Below are 11,685 nucleotides of genomic sequence, written 5' to 3'. Positions count from 1 at the left end.
CTAAGAAGCTGCTCCTGAAAAAAGGATCGGTACCAACTATTCGTGTTCCTGCTGCACCTCCAAAAGAAATGAGTATAAGGTTTTATTAACCTTTATATTAATCTTTGCAAATCACTTGCACGCTTCACGATGAATGCGGCTAAGGTTTACACTCAGGGTACATTATGGCATGTTTTCTATGTACAACGTTTTCAATATAATTCATAATATTCCCGACGCCTCCGCTCTGCCGACTTAAACCTTCTCAAACCCATCACCAAATCAACGCACCGAACTTTGGGGGACCGAGCCTTCGCCATCGCTGCCCCCACCCTTTGGAACTCACTCCCCATCCACATCAGAAACTCGGAGTCACTGACCACCTACAAAAAACTGCTCAAAACTCACCTGTTTCAGCTCGCCTACAATCTATAATAGCACTCCCATCTTTGTTTGTTTATTTCATTTGTAAAGCGTCTTTGAGTTCCTTGGAAAGCGCTATATAAGACTTATGTATTATTATTATTATTATAATCCCAAGTTTATAATGAACAACGCGTTATGGTTATTGTGTTATTACAAACTGTGTACACACACAGAACAGAGGGGCGGGGTGAGCAAAGCTCATTATCATTTAAAGACACATGCACTTAAATGGCGTGCTGAAAACAGCTGTTTTTGACCAGGTAAAATTAGTGTTTTCTTACAATACTAATGAGAATTTTTAATTAAAGTGTATTACAAACTTTTCATTTAGACCCTAAAGAATCATAATAACTTGTACAAAAATGGCATTATATGACCCCTTTAAAAAAACAAGTATTCTCTTTCATTCTTCATTTGGGTGAGTCTTTATACATAACAGAATACAAGAACCAAAAACATGGATTATGCAGCAGACCCATCCATGCCCGAGGACCAGCTCCTATCACTGTATCTTCTGCACTGAAAAAGAAATTGGTGTAGGATTTACTACACCAAATATGTCATGTTTAGTTATGTTGTCTGTATAATTTCTAGTCACTGTTTTTGCCTGAGTTCTAATTCATCATTCGTTGACATGGTTTCTGAATAGTTTAAACCTGTTCCCTGTTTTGATAATTATCTTTTCTTGTGTGTTCAAGCCCTCAGTATTCGCAACATGACATCATGACTTTGCGTAAACATACACGCCACTTTCAAGTCAAGTGGCGTGTTATCTATACGCATTTTGAGCTATCTGCGTGTATGTCCACGCCGTCATCTTCCGCGTGTATGTATACGCCGTTAAATGTCCGAGTGATTCCGCGTGTATGTCTACGCCGTTAAATGTCAGAGCGAAACGAAGCAAAATGTAAATCTACATCTGGGGAGCGATATTTTTTTACTAGGATGGTAGGGGAAGACTCATAAATGGTATTAACCCCAGTGACGGGTAGGTTTAGGGACGGGGTTGGGGTAAGTCATATATATTTATATAGAGAGTAATGTAACGTTAAGTCAACGGCGTTGATAAACACGCTGAAAAGCGATTATGTGTGTTGATAGCACGCCAAAAATGGAAATACGAATTGGCGTGTCATACATACGCCATTTCATGAGATCAGTCTGGTATTCTTCAGTTCATGGTCTTATGTTAACATTATTTATTGTTATATATTATTGTTTTCTGTGTTTTAAAAGTGATAATATTGTTCATTCTGTGTCATGCATCCCGTCTGTTGGATTTACTACAGGTATCGTGACAAAATAATTTCCTGTCAGAAATTGCTAGTAAATTTCAAGTAAGTAACACATTGAATTAAACATGAAATTTTGAAGTAGAAAAAATACAATTTTCTTGTAAATCGCAGTCCAATAATACAGCTTTGAAAATCTTTCAGGAGTGTTGTGGTCATGTATGAAAATGATTTCATCCCTGTAACTATTTCTAATCGGTTCAATTGATGATGTCAAGAAACAGACTCACAAGGCCTTACATACACTATGGCGACAGGAAGGTGACGGCGGTGCATAAATCGACCCCCCCACTTCTGCTAGTTTTACTGAGATATCTTATCCCGTGCGAATTGGCCATTATTATTACAGACGTCCTGTGGTAAAATTGCATTACTCAATCTACCCTTGTAAAACTAATCCCATCCGAATAGGGCTTAAGACTCCTAATATACCTGTGATACTCCAGTGATCTCCTGTCCAGTTTGAATCCTACTTGCCTGTTTACTCACCTAGCATCTTACCACTGTCATTGAAGAGGTGAGTGCTCTCCCGCTCCAGTCACAGTCAATATATCTGAAACCTGGTGAAGAAATAAAAACTATGTTTTTTCTGCATTCATCTGCCCATGTCTTCATAGACATCTCCATTACTACCTGCTTACATTGTTTATCCTCTGTTTCAGATGGATTACAATGAGTTTTGTGCTTTTTGAAGCTTGAAAATAATGATTGCCTTGACAAAATTGATGGACAAAATATTTTTCGCATTTATAAGCATTCAAAACTTAGTCTCTCACTTCCACTAAAATGGATTGCAGATTTTTATGACATCACCGCGGACTTCTCATCACATCTTCTGTCCAATCAAATGCTCTCTAGAATCTAAAGCGTCCCACCCCCTATTCTATAAATACCACCTGGCCAAAGCAACCGTTGACACGTCACGAAGCAATATGGGTTGAAGATGTGTGTTCGGTTGCTCAAACGCTCGAGTTTTATTCCGTTTTCTAACTGTACGTTGGTTAAGAATTAAATGGCTAGAATTTATTCACACCTCTAATATTGAATCCAACGTATCATCAGCATTGTGCTGTCAAGTACGACTTGCAGTCTGTGAGGTAAACTAAACGGCTATGTGAAAAGGGGGAGGAGCCATTCAAAATGTCCCGCCTTAGCTTCCTGTTTCAGTGGAAATTATATCAACGCATCATACAAAGCTATTCGTGCCAAGGCACTTCAGTGGGCCTTTAACTACAGTATATTAACGACACTGAAGCAGAGCATGGCAGGAGAGAGGAGATTCACCAGCAAACAAGCTTTGTGTTTGTTTTGTTTTCCCTTTTTAATTTTGGTTTTGTTAATATTTGTTGTTTCAATACTTTGGAGTTGTCCTTGTTTTGATACGTATTTCCTTCATGTTATGGATAGTTTCGTTATTTAAATAAATGTTATGCATTGTATTTTGGTTTCATGTGTCCTTTATGTTATGTTCCCCTTACTGCGGAATTTAAATAGGGGTTCGTAACACAAGGCATTCTAATCTTTACATACTGTAATTTATTATTGTAGATTTATTGCCGCTGGACATCTACAATAACCACCTCAAAATGCCATTTGTAATAGATAATAAACACCGCAGAGAGCGCTCATTTGAAGTATATAATTTCGAGGAACACAATTAGGGAGAGAGACATGGAAAGAGAACAGGGTCACGGATGAGCGCTTACTACAGAGGAAGCTAGAGAAAGAAATAGAAATGTGGCAGCTTGATTGTGTTTGTTTCTCACTCACCTGCATGTGCGAGACACATGGACGTGTTGTAGAGGCTGCAGCTTTGGTTACTCAGTCCAGTCACACCTTCCAGCAAATTACACTGCTTATTACCCCTCAGTGTGGCAGAGCCGCTGTAAATCACACAGAGTTATGGGAACACAGCAGAGGAGAGAACTCAGCAGAGAGCCAAGATTTCATCCAGCCTCAGGGAGAGATATCTGCCCTCTGGTGCGCCAGGACAATACACTTCAGAGAAATATGACTCAAAGCCAAAACGGACTTGGATGGATAGACATAAATATGCAGGAAGACCCATAGGGTATGATACATAATGCACATGCAGAACACAAAAATGTTTTATATTCACTGAAGTCATTTATACAGAGGTGAAAGTAATGAATTACAACTACTCACGTTACAATTAAGTAGCTTTTTCAGGTACTTGTTCTTTTTTGAGTATAGGGGAGCGCGGGGCACAACCTAACGCGGGGTTAAATGTAACACGGACCTTTTACATAGTTAGTCAGGGTCAAGCAGGTTGTGTTTCCGCTCTTTTTCTCTCGCTGCCAGAAGACGGTCTCCCGCTGATTTGTGGAAAGTTTTGTTAAAGATTTCGTGAAGATCCTGGACAAAGAGTGTTTTGACACCACGCAAGTAAATTTTTTCATCATAAGTTTTTTTCGGTTTCTGATTTGTGTGTGTACGTTACCAAATCTAACTTTATATTACCTTAATCACTGTCTTGTTGGCTAAAACATAGCACCATTTTGAAACATGTCAGCAACTCCTAGCACCTGTTAGCTAGGCTTAAAATATTTTTTACACAGCGGGGTTAGTTGTAGCACAGTGTTACAACTAAGCCGCCAAGTGTACAACGATAATGAAATGAAAACAGGGAGCCACACAACTTTTCAGGTTTGAGTATTTATTTATATATTTATTTTGCCACATTTAACTTTGTTGGACTTTCACAAACAATGTTGGAATTTAAATGTCAAAGTATGATTTTTTTTTTCACATTTGTTTACTATGCATTGCTCACTTGTTTATTTATTAAGAATATAGTCTGTTTTTCATGCAATAAATCCTTTAAAATGTGATTTAAAGCTCGTTTTTATTATTATTACTGTTATTATTATTAATAATAATAATTTTGCATGCAGCTGCCACACACAAATATACTTAAATTGCAATTACAATATTTGATGATTTTATTTATTTATTTACTGCAAAACTGTGCAGCTGTTTCCTATATCTCTATCCATGATATTGATCCATAATAGAAGGATGATTGGATGAGGGATGGATGTATGGATATCTATCTATACAGATGCACAGTACTGAATTATGTGTGTTACACACATGTTACAACTAACCCCTCCGTCTGTTACAATTAACCCTGCATATGCATGGGTAAGTTGTAACATTTGCACTTCTGTCACTTTCAGTGAAACTGTACGAAAATGGTAGGTCCTAGAAAAAAAACTTTATGTGTTCATTTGAGCAAAGATGTGTAGCCTATGTTGCGTGTGTAAAAAAAGAAAAGAAAAGAAAAGATTAATCTACCTTTATTATTTTTTTAATAATTGAGCCAAAACCAAAATGTGTTAGGTTGTGCCCCGCTCTCCCCTATTTTTAAATCTGTAATTTTACTTAATCTACTGCGCTACTTGTAAAATCACATTTCGTGACTGAGTAGGCCTAGGCTACTCCTAATAGAATAAATATATTCGATCGTAAACGGACCAGTAAAAAACCCTGAATTTTGGACCGAAAAAAGCTGCCATAGCCGCAGGTTCTGAATTTGAAGAGCTGGGCTGCGTTCAGCCCCGACAAAACGTTGCACAACGTTTTTTAAACAGAAACGGTGATGCGTTGAACACACTGTTCTGATGACGCAAGAGTTGCAACCATGGCAGCTGAGAAGACCATTCTTTGTGTTCTTTGTGAAGAATTTTCGGAGCCTGATGAAGTCGGTTAATACTACAAAATATGCGCGATGTGACAGTTACTGCACTTGCCGCCCAGAACAAAAGAGAACATCCCAATCGAGTGAAGGGATTGCTGAAACTGAAATGGAAGCACACATCTTACCTAATTCAGACTAAAACACATCTGTTTAGCCTCACATACTGACTTTATTTGTAGGTCATACTGTTTTAATACCGTGTATTTTCTTTCTCATTTTTAGGAAAAGCACTTAATTACCATTGTTTATTTCTATACCAAATATCATACACTTGCAATGAAGCTAAAAATATAAACAACTAGGCTACATCATTATGTTGATATCCTATATTTTTACAATAAAACTTACGACAAACATGTCTTCTAATATCCTCAGTTGTTGCGTATACCGAGCTGCATTGAACACATTTGTAAATTACTTTCCTTGGATAAAGTTTCCATTGAACCAAACCAATGACAGACGCGTAAGGCCTGTCATTAAAGAGAGACTGAAAATCGACACCAATAAAGAATCCCGCGTGATCCCCCTTCCACTCCAGCGGTTGCAGTCTAACTGATTTCATAAGCGAGGACAGTAGTAGGCTACAGTAGTCACGGTACTTCTGACTCCTGAAGGTAAACGGCCTGTGCTCGATGTGGAAAGTTGAAATATTGTATTGAGTTAACTTAATCCTATGGATTCGATGATCACATGGATCGCATGGATTATCTTAAAATACTCCGTTATTCATGGTCACTCAGGTAAGAGGAAGACATCATTCAGCATGCAAATAATAAAATGCTCAATTAATGCTGAACAATAAATCGTAATACATTTTAAATCGATATGGCTTAGTGATTATGAAAGTGCTGTGATTTGTGGATTACCGAAAAGCGCGAGTCTGGAGAAACAGGCGTTTATTTATTCATTCTCAGTGTTGAGAAACGTAGCCTTCATGTGTTACGTTATTGTGTTAATAATAACTAAAGTAGCCTACCTAATTATGTTACATATTTATTTTGTATGAAAACTAGCGCGTTAGTTACTTGGGTTAAAAAGTACCGTTGTATCAGTGCTGCGCGAGCTCTCTCACAAACACGGACGCGCGCACACAGAGAAAGAAGATAACTGTCAAATGAAAATTGACGGGCTACGTTTAAAATTTGTTCTTGCTTGTTTTTTTTTTCTGTCAAAATGTCAGAAAGCATTTTGTATTATCCATCCGTGTTTTTAAAATTCGTTGATGACGGACGTTTTACTGTTAACACAGCCCTCATTATAGGCTATGTCTGATTCGTCTAGAATAAGTGATTCGTTATGCTATTATTGGACTCCTGTCTATTCATTGTCATCTGTTTTCTATAAATATGTTTGTATTGGCTAACATTTATTCAGCTAATGCGTGTCCTGTTTAAAATGTGCAATGTTCAAACGCAAAGGCAGCACGTCACAAATAGAAGCCCTTTTCCCTGTGGTATTTATCATATGTTGATATTGGAATAATAAATTAAGTAGCCTATCCTAATTGTGCACAATGTTCCTATGTTTTTTTTTTTTTTTTTTTTTTTACTGTTTTCTAGGGGTTTCTTAATTTTAGACTAGTTGACCAGCACACATTATATGCAATGCAATATAATGCATGTGTGTCGTCGTCCACCAGCCCGAGGCAAGATGTCTGAGGCCGTAAAGAGTAAAGTATAACCCAATAAGCCGGTCAGTGACGGGCTTCATAAGGGAAAAGACAAGGAGTGGGCCTAATGAGGGCCAAACCCTAATAATGACATATATAAATGTATAAATAAATATGGGAACCGTAGTTTGTGTAAAACAAGACCGGATAAGTATCGGGCCCAAGTTTTAAGGGGGTCTTGTGCTTACACATTTCATATCGAAAGTAGCCTACCCTTGAATGCAGAGCAGGGACTTGTAGGTTATAAAACCTGATAAATGTGAACGGTGAGGCCGTCCGTACAAGCGCAAGACGTGAAAGACTATTTAATTCAGTATTCGCGCGCTGATACGCTGGTTTCGTGGTATTCGCGCACTTTGGATGTTTGCGTTCATGGAACTTCTTGACCTGCACACGTCCTGTAATAATGTAGGGAACCACTCGTTATACTTAAATCAGGTCACAGTTCATGTTTTACTTTACTTACAGTACATATACGATTTAGTTTTCATCCAAATAACATGTGCTGAGTGAACGATCAGCAGAGCATTCAACCGAAATTGTGCGCTCGCTCTCTCTCTCGTCAGTTAACGTTAATTAAGCTACATGCCTCGTTTTATTTTCTTTGCCATTGACATCCGACTGAACAAACTTTCCACTGATGTCTGTTTAAATGAATGAATGAATGAATGAGTGAACGAACCAACCAACCAACCAACCAACCAACCAACCAACCAACCACAGGTTACTCAACCCCTTGACATTGTTCAAGACAAGTTATATGCCACATATACAATGCTATAGATGCTTTAGTATTGAGCTGACATTAGACATCTTAAAATAGATCTTCTTCTTGTCTTGAGATACATTTTGCCCACTCTTCTTTACAAGGTTTTTCTGTTAACAAGATTGTAGAAGATGGTATGCTGAAAACTGATTTCTTTTTGTGTCAGAAGATTAAAGCAGACGTGAAATGTTCTCTGATGTGGTGGTGTGTGAGGTTAATGGCTTTCAAGCACTGTGGTACTAACTTCTTAATCAGTCTCTTCACAATTCTGCAGAGTACCATTGTTCTTCCAACTGAACAGTAAAGGCTTACAAGGTTTATACAGAAGATTTTGAAATCCTTATAGTTGGCTCAGAAAGTTTTGACAGTGTCCTTGACCTTAAATTTTTCTGCCTCTCTTTGCTCTCCTTTCAGAGAAAACTCTAACCTCAAAATAGTGCTCTGAAAAAATGTAACAGTGTTCATTCCAGCCATGCCACATTGATCATGTTCATCCATTGCTTTTGTAGGAATGACCTCCTATGACCTCCTATTCATAGCACACAGAGATATAGCTCATGATGAATCACACCATTACCAAGGATTAGAGGAGGATTCTTCCATAGAATCTGATATCAAAATTTAGATAACATGGAATGTAGCTGATTGTCTAACACAGACTTAAACAATCTCTCAGTGATCCTACACATTCTGTATTTGCATATTGTGAACCAAAAGAGCAATGTGTTATTGAATGTTGAAGATGAAACAAGGGCTTATTCATTCTTCTTTGAAGTATCCAGGTACTATACATAATGCATCATATTCTGCTCTCTCCACAGACAATATTATCTTTGGCAAGGTTTTCTCTCAGACACATATTGAGAAGACTCTTCCCAGGTTCAACAAGGAATCGCTCGAGGAATGATGTCACAGTTCCACAATTATTACCTTAGCCCTTTCCTTTTGTAAAGCCTCATCTTGTCAGATCAAAGCTTCTTTTTGAAGCTTTTATTTTCCAACTCCCAACCACCATTTTTTTTTTTTCTGTAGAAAGTTGCCAATGCATGATTTAAAAAAAAAATGTCTAAAGTTTAAAGAGACCCAGCTGTATATTGTTGACTGCGGTTGCGCAATATGTCTTCAAGGGGTCAGACCTTTAATTTTCCTGTTGACCATTTCTCTAATCTCATCTCAATACATTTTTGAATGGCTATGCTCTTCTTAATTTTGTCATTCTGGAAATCAATATTTGTGAGATTTATTCCACTGGAACAATTTTGAGCTTAATTAGTATTTTCTTCTACAGCAAAATAAGTTTACTTGCTGTTACAAAATTCTCAGAGTTTTAAGAATCATGTGGAAAGAAAATATGCATGACTAATGAAAGCACAAGATCAAGTTTTAAAAGAATATAGCTGCATTCCAAGTGTGAACAATTCAGAGTTTAAAAGACTTTGAAGATGCACCACTTTTTTGTGAAAGAGCAAAACAAATTTAAAGCCAATGAGTTGACTAAATGTACAAAGTTTCACAGTGGCTCAATCCAACATATCCATTTGACATCTGATGTGGCTTTAATAATGTTTTTAGCTCATCAAAACATGTCAATTAAGAGTGTGTTGCTTCCTGCCTTGTTAGAAAAATTCTCTTCATGCCTAATTCACTTGCCTTTCATAGTTTTCTCCATTAGTGGGGTCTTTATACTCTTTCAGGCTACACTATTAATGGCAAAGTCCTTGCAACTTGCAAGGTTCAGAATAGATTATTTTCCTCTTACACTTAGTAACAGTTCAGTCAATCAGACTTCAAAATCTTTTTCTTCCAAGAGTAAAGGAGGCCATGTGCAAAAATCAGTATGTGTGATCTGAGAATCACTGCATGGATACTGCACTTACGGCAGGATTAAATGGATGAATTCAGAAAAGCATACTTCTCTTAATGGCAGAAATAGTAAGAGGCATGCTAGTGTGCCATTTCAAATTCATACAATTAATCTGTACGCCTCATCCCCTGAGGAAGAATACAGTGTTCAACTAGAAACTGCTGCAACCCAGAGTTTTAGAAAGGTTTTAGGCATACTTGGGACCAAAACTTACCTTCTGCACAGCCTTTGGTGACACATTGACCATTTGCCAGCCTAAGCTCCACTCTGAGGGGTCCAGGAGCAGCTACTGGTGGAGGTGGAGGAACAGTGTTAACCTCCACAACCAGAGCTTCCACAGAAGTACCAGAGTACCTACACTGGAAGAGAAGCCTGAGCAACAAACAGTGAGCTTGTAGCATTTGTCAATGATTAACATTTATGATAAAGCATACACAAAGCTTACTCAAAATGGCTGTCCCTTGTGATGGAACCAAGTGGTCCCATACCGACTTCATACAAGGAGGTCATTCTGTTTTCATACACCACATATCCACTGTCCTCCTGCAAATAGTAACACTGTTGGCATCCAGCCCATTCTAAGCCATGCAGAACAAAACCACAAGCAGCTACTCACCATCATGCTTGTGCCACATGCAGTGACAGGGAACTGGTATATAGTAAAGAAAGGTGTGGATCCCACAGGACTGCAAGGTGGGTCATTTCCACCCAGGAGACAAACTGAATCCAGGCTCAGTCGAGGCAGCGTAACATCTCTAGCCACCACCACCCCAAACTGACCATCTCTTATACACTGGACAGTCACTAGAATGAGTTACAAGAGCAGGTTATTGCTGAAGATAAAATTTAACATGAACACCTTTACATTGACTCAACACACTTACCTGCCTTCCCATAGTAACACTGCTGTCCATTTCAGCACCACTGATACCAGGTGGTCCACACTGGATCTGCTCATAATCAGCTACAGCACATTTGTTAAGGAGCTCTGCCTGTGCCACTGGCTGCTTAGGCTGAAACTGTTGACTAGCTTGCTGTTGAACTGACTGTGGAAACTGTTGATTAGCTTGCTGTTGAACTGACTGTTGAAACTGCTGAGGAAACTGTTGACTAGCTTGTTGAAACTGCAGAGGAAACCGTTGACTCGCTTGCTGTTGAACTCATGGGCTGCGTCCAAAACCGCATACTCACTGAGTAGGTACTTAATTTCAATAAGTACTTACTTAATGAGCACTAAAAAGAGTAGGTACTTTATAACCTGATCTCGTTAATTATGAAGCCGTACATCATCCACCATGTTGACGTTATCACAAGCGCAACAACTTAAAAGATATGAGCGACAGGTTTAATTAATCTATCTGTAAATATCTTGATATTGACGAAACGCTCATTTTGTGGTCTTGAAGAAACAGCTGCCCATTTACTTTGTGATTGCTGTATAACCAATATCTTAATTTAAGTCTTAACCCACTAATGTGACCCATAGTTTTATCCTTAAAGATATTATTTTTTATTACAAACCCCCCAAATCGTCATCTCTTGAATATGTTGTTAAATTTCTTCATTTTATATGCAAAAATGTTCGCCTACAAGCAAAGGTCGCTCAAATCTCTGTTGTTTTCCTCTTTTTCTAGCTGAATTTAACTCTCGTTTTATCCCTTAGGCTTATAAATAGCAAACAAAAAATGCATTTTCTTTATGTATTGTGATGAATTATTCAAAGAAATTTAAAGCTGCTGTCGGCAAGATTTTTTTCATCCTATTCACTGAAACCGACACTATGCTCCGACAGAACAACATAAATCAGCTGGTTTTAGAAAAAAACCTGCACTTCTACCTCCACCTAGAGCCTGTTATTTGTTTTGCAAAAATCCACCGCTCCCGGTTCTTCTGGTCCAATCAGCGCATGGCTGTGCGAGATCTGACTGTTAATCACAGCTTGTGCACACGCCACAGATCCCCCTCCCC

The sequence above is a fragment of the Rutilus rutilus genome, assembly GCF_951802725.1.
Source record: "Rutilus rutilus genome assembly, chromosome: 2".
Taxonomy (NCBI): domain Eukaryota; kingdom Metazoa; phylum Chordata; class Actinopteri; order Cypriniformes; family Leuciscidae; genus Rutilus; species Rutilus rutilus.
The sequence above is the reverse complement of the archived record's forward strand: the minus strand, read 5'-3'. Positions refer to the sequence as shown.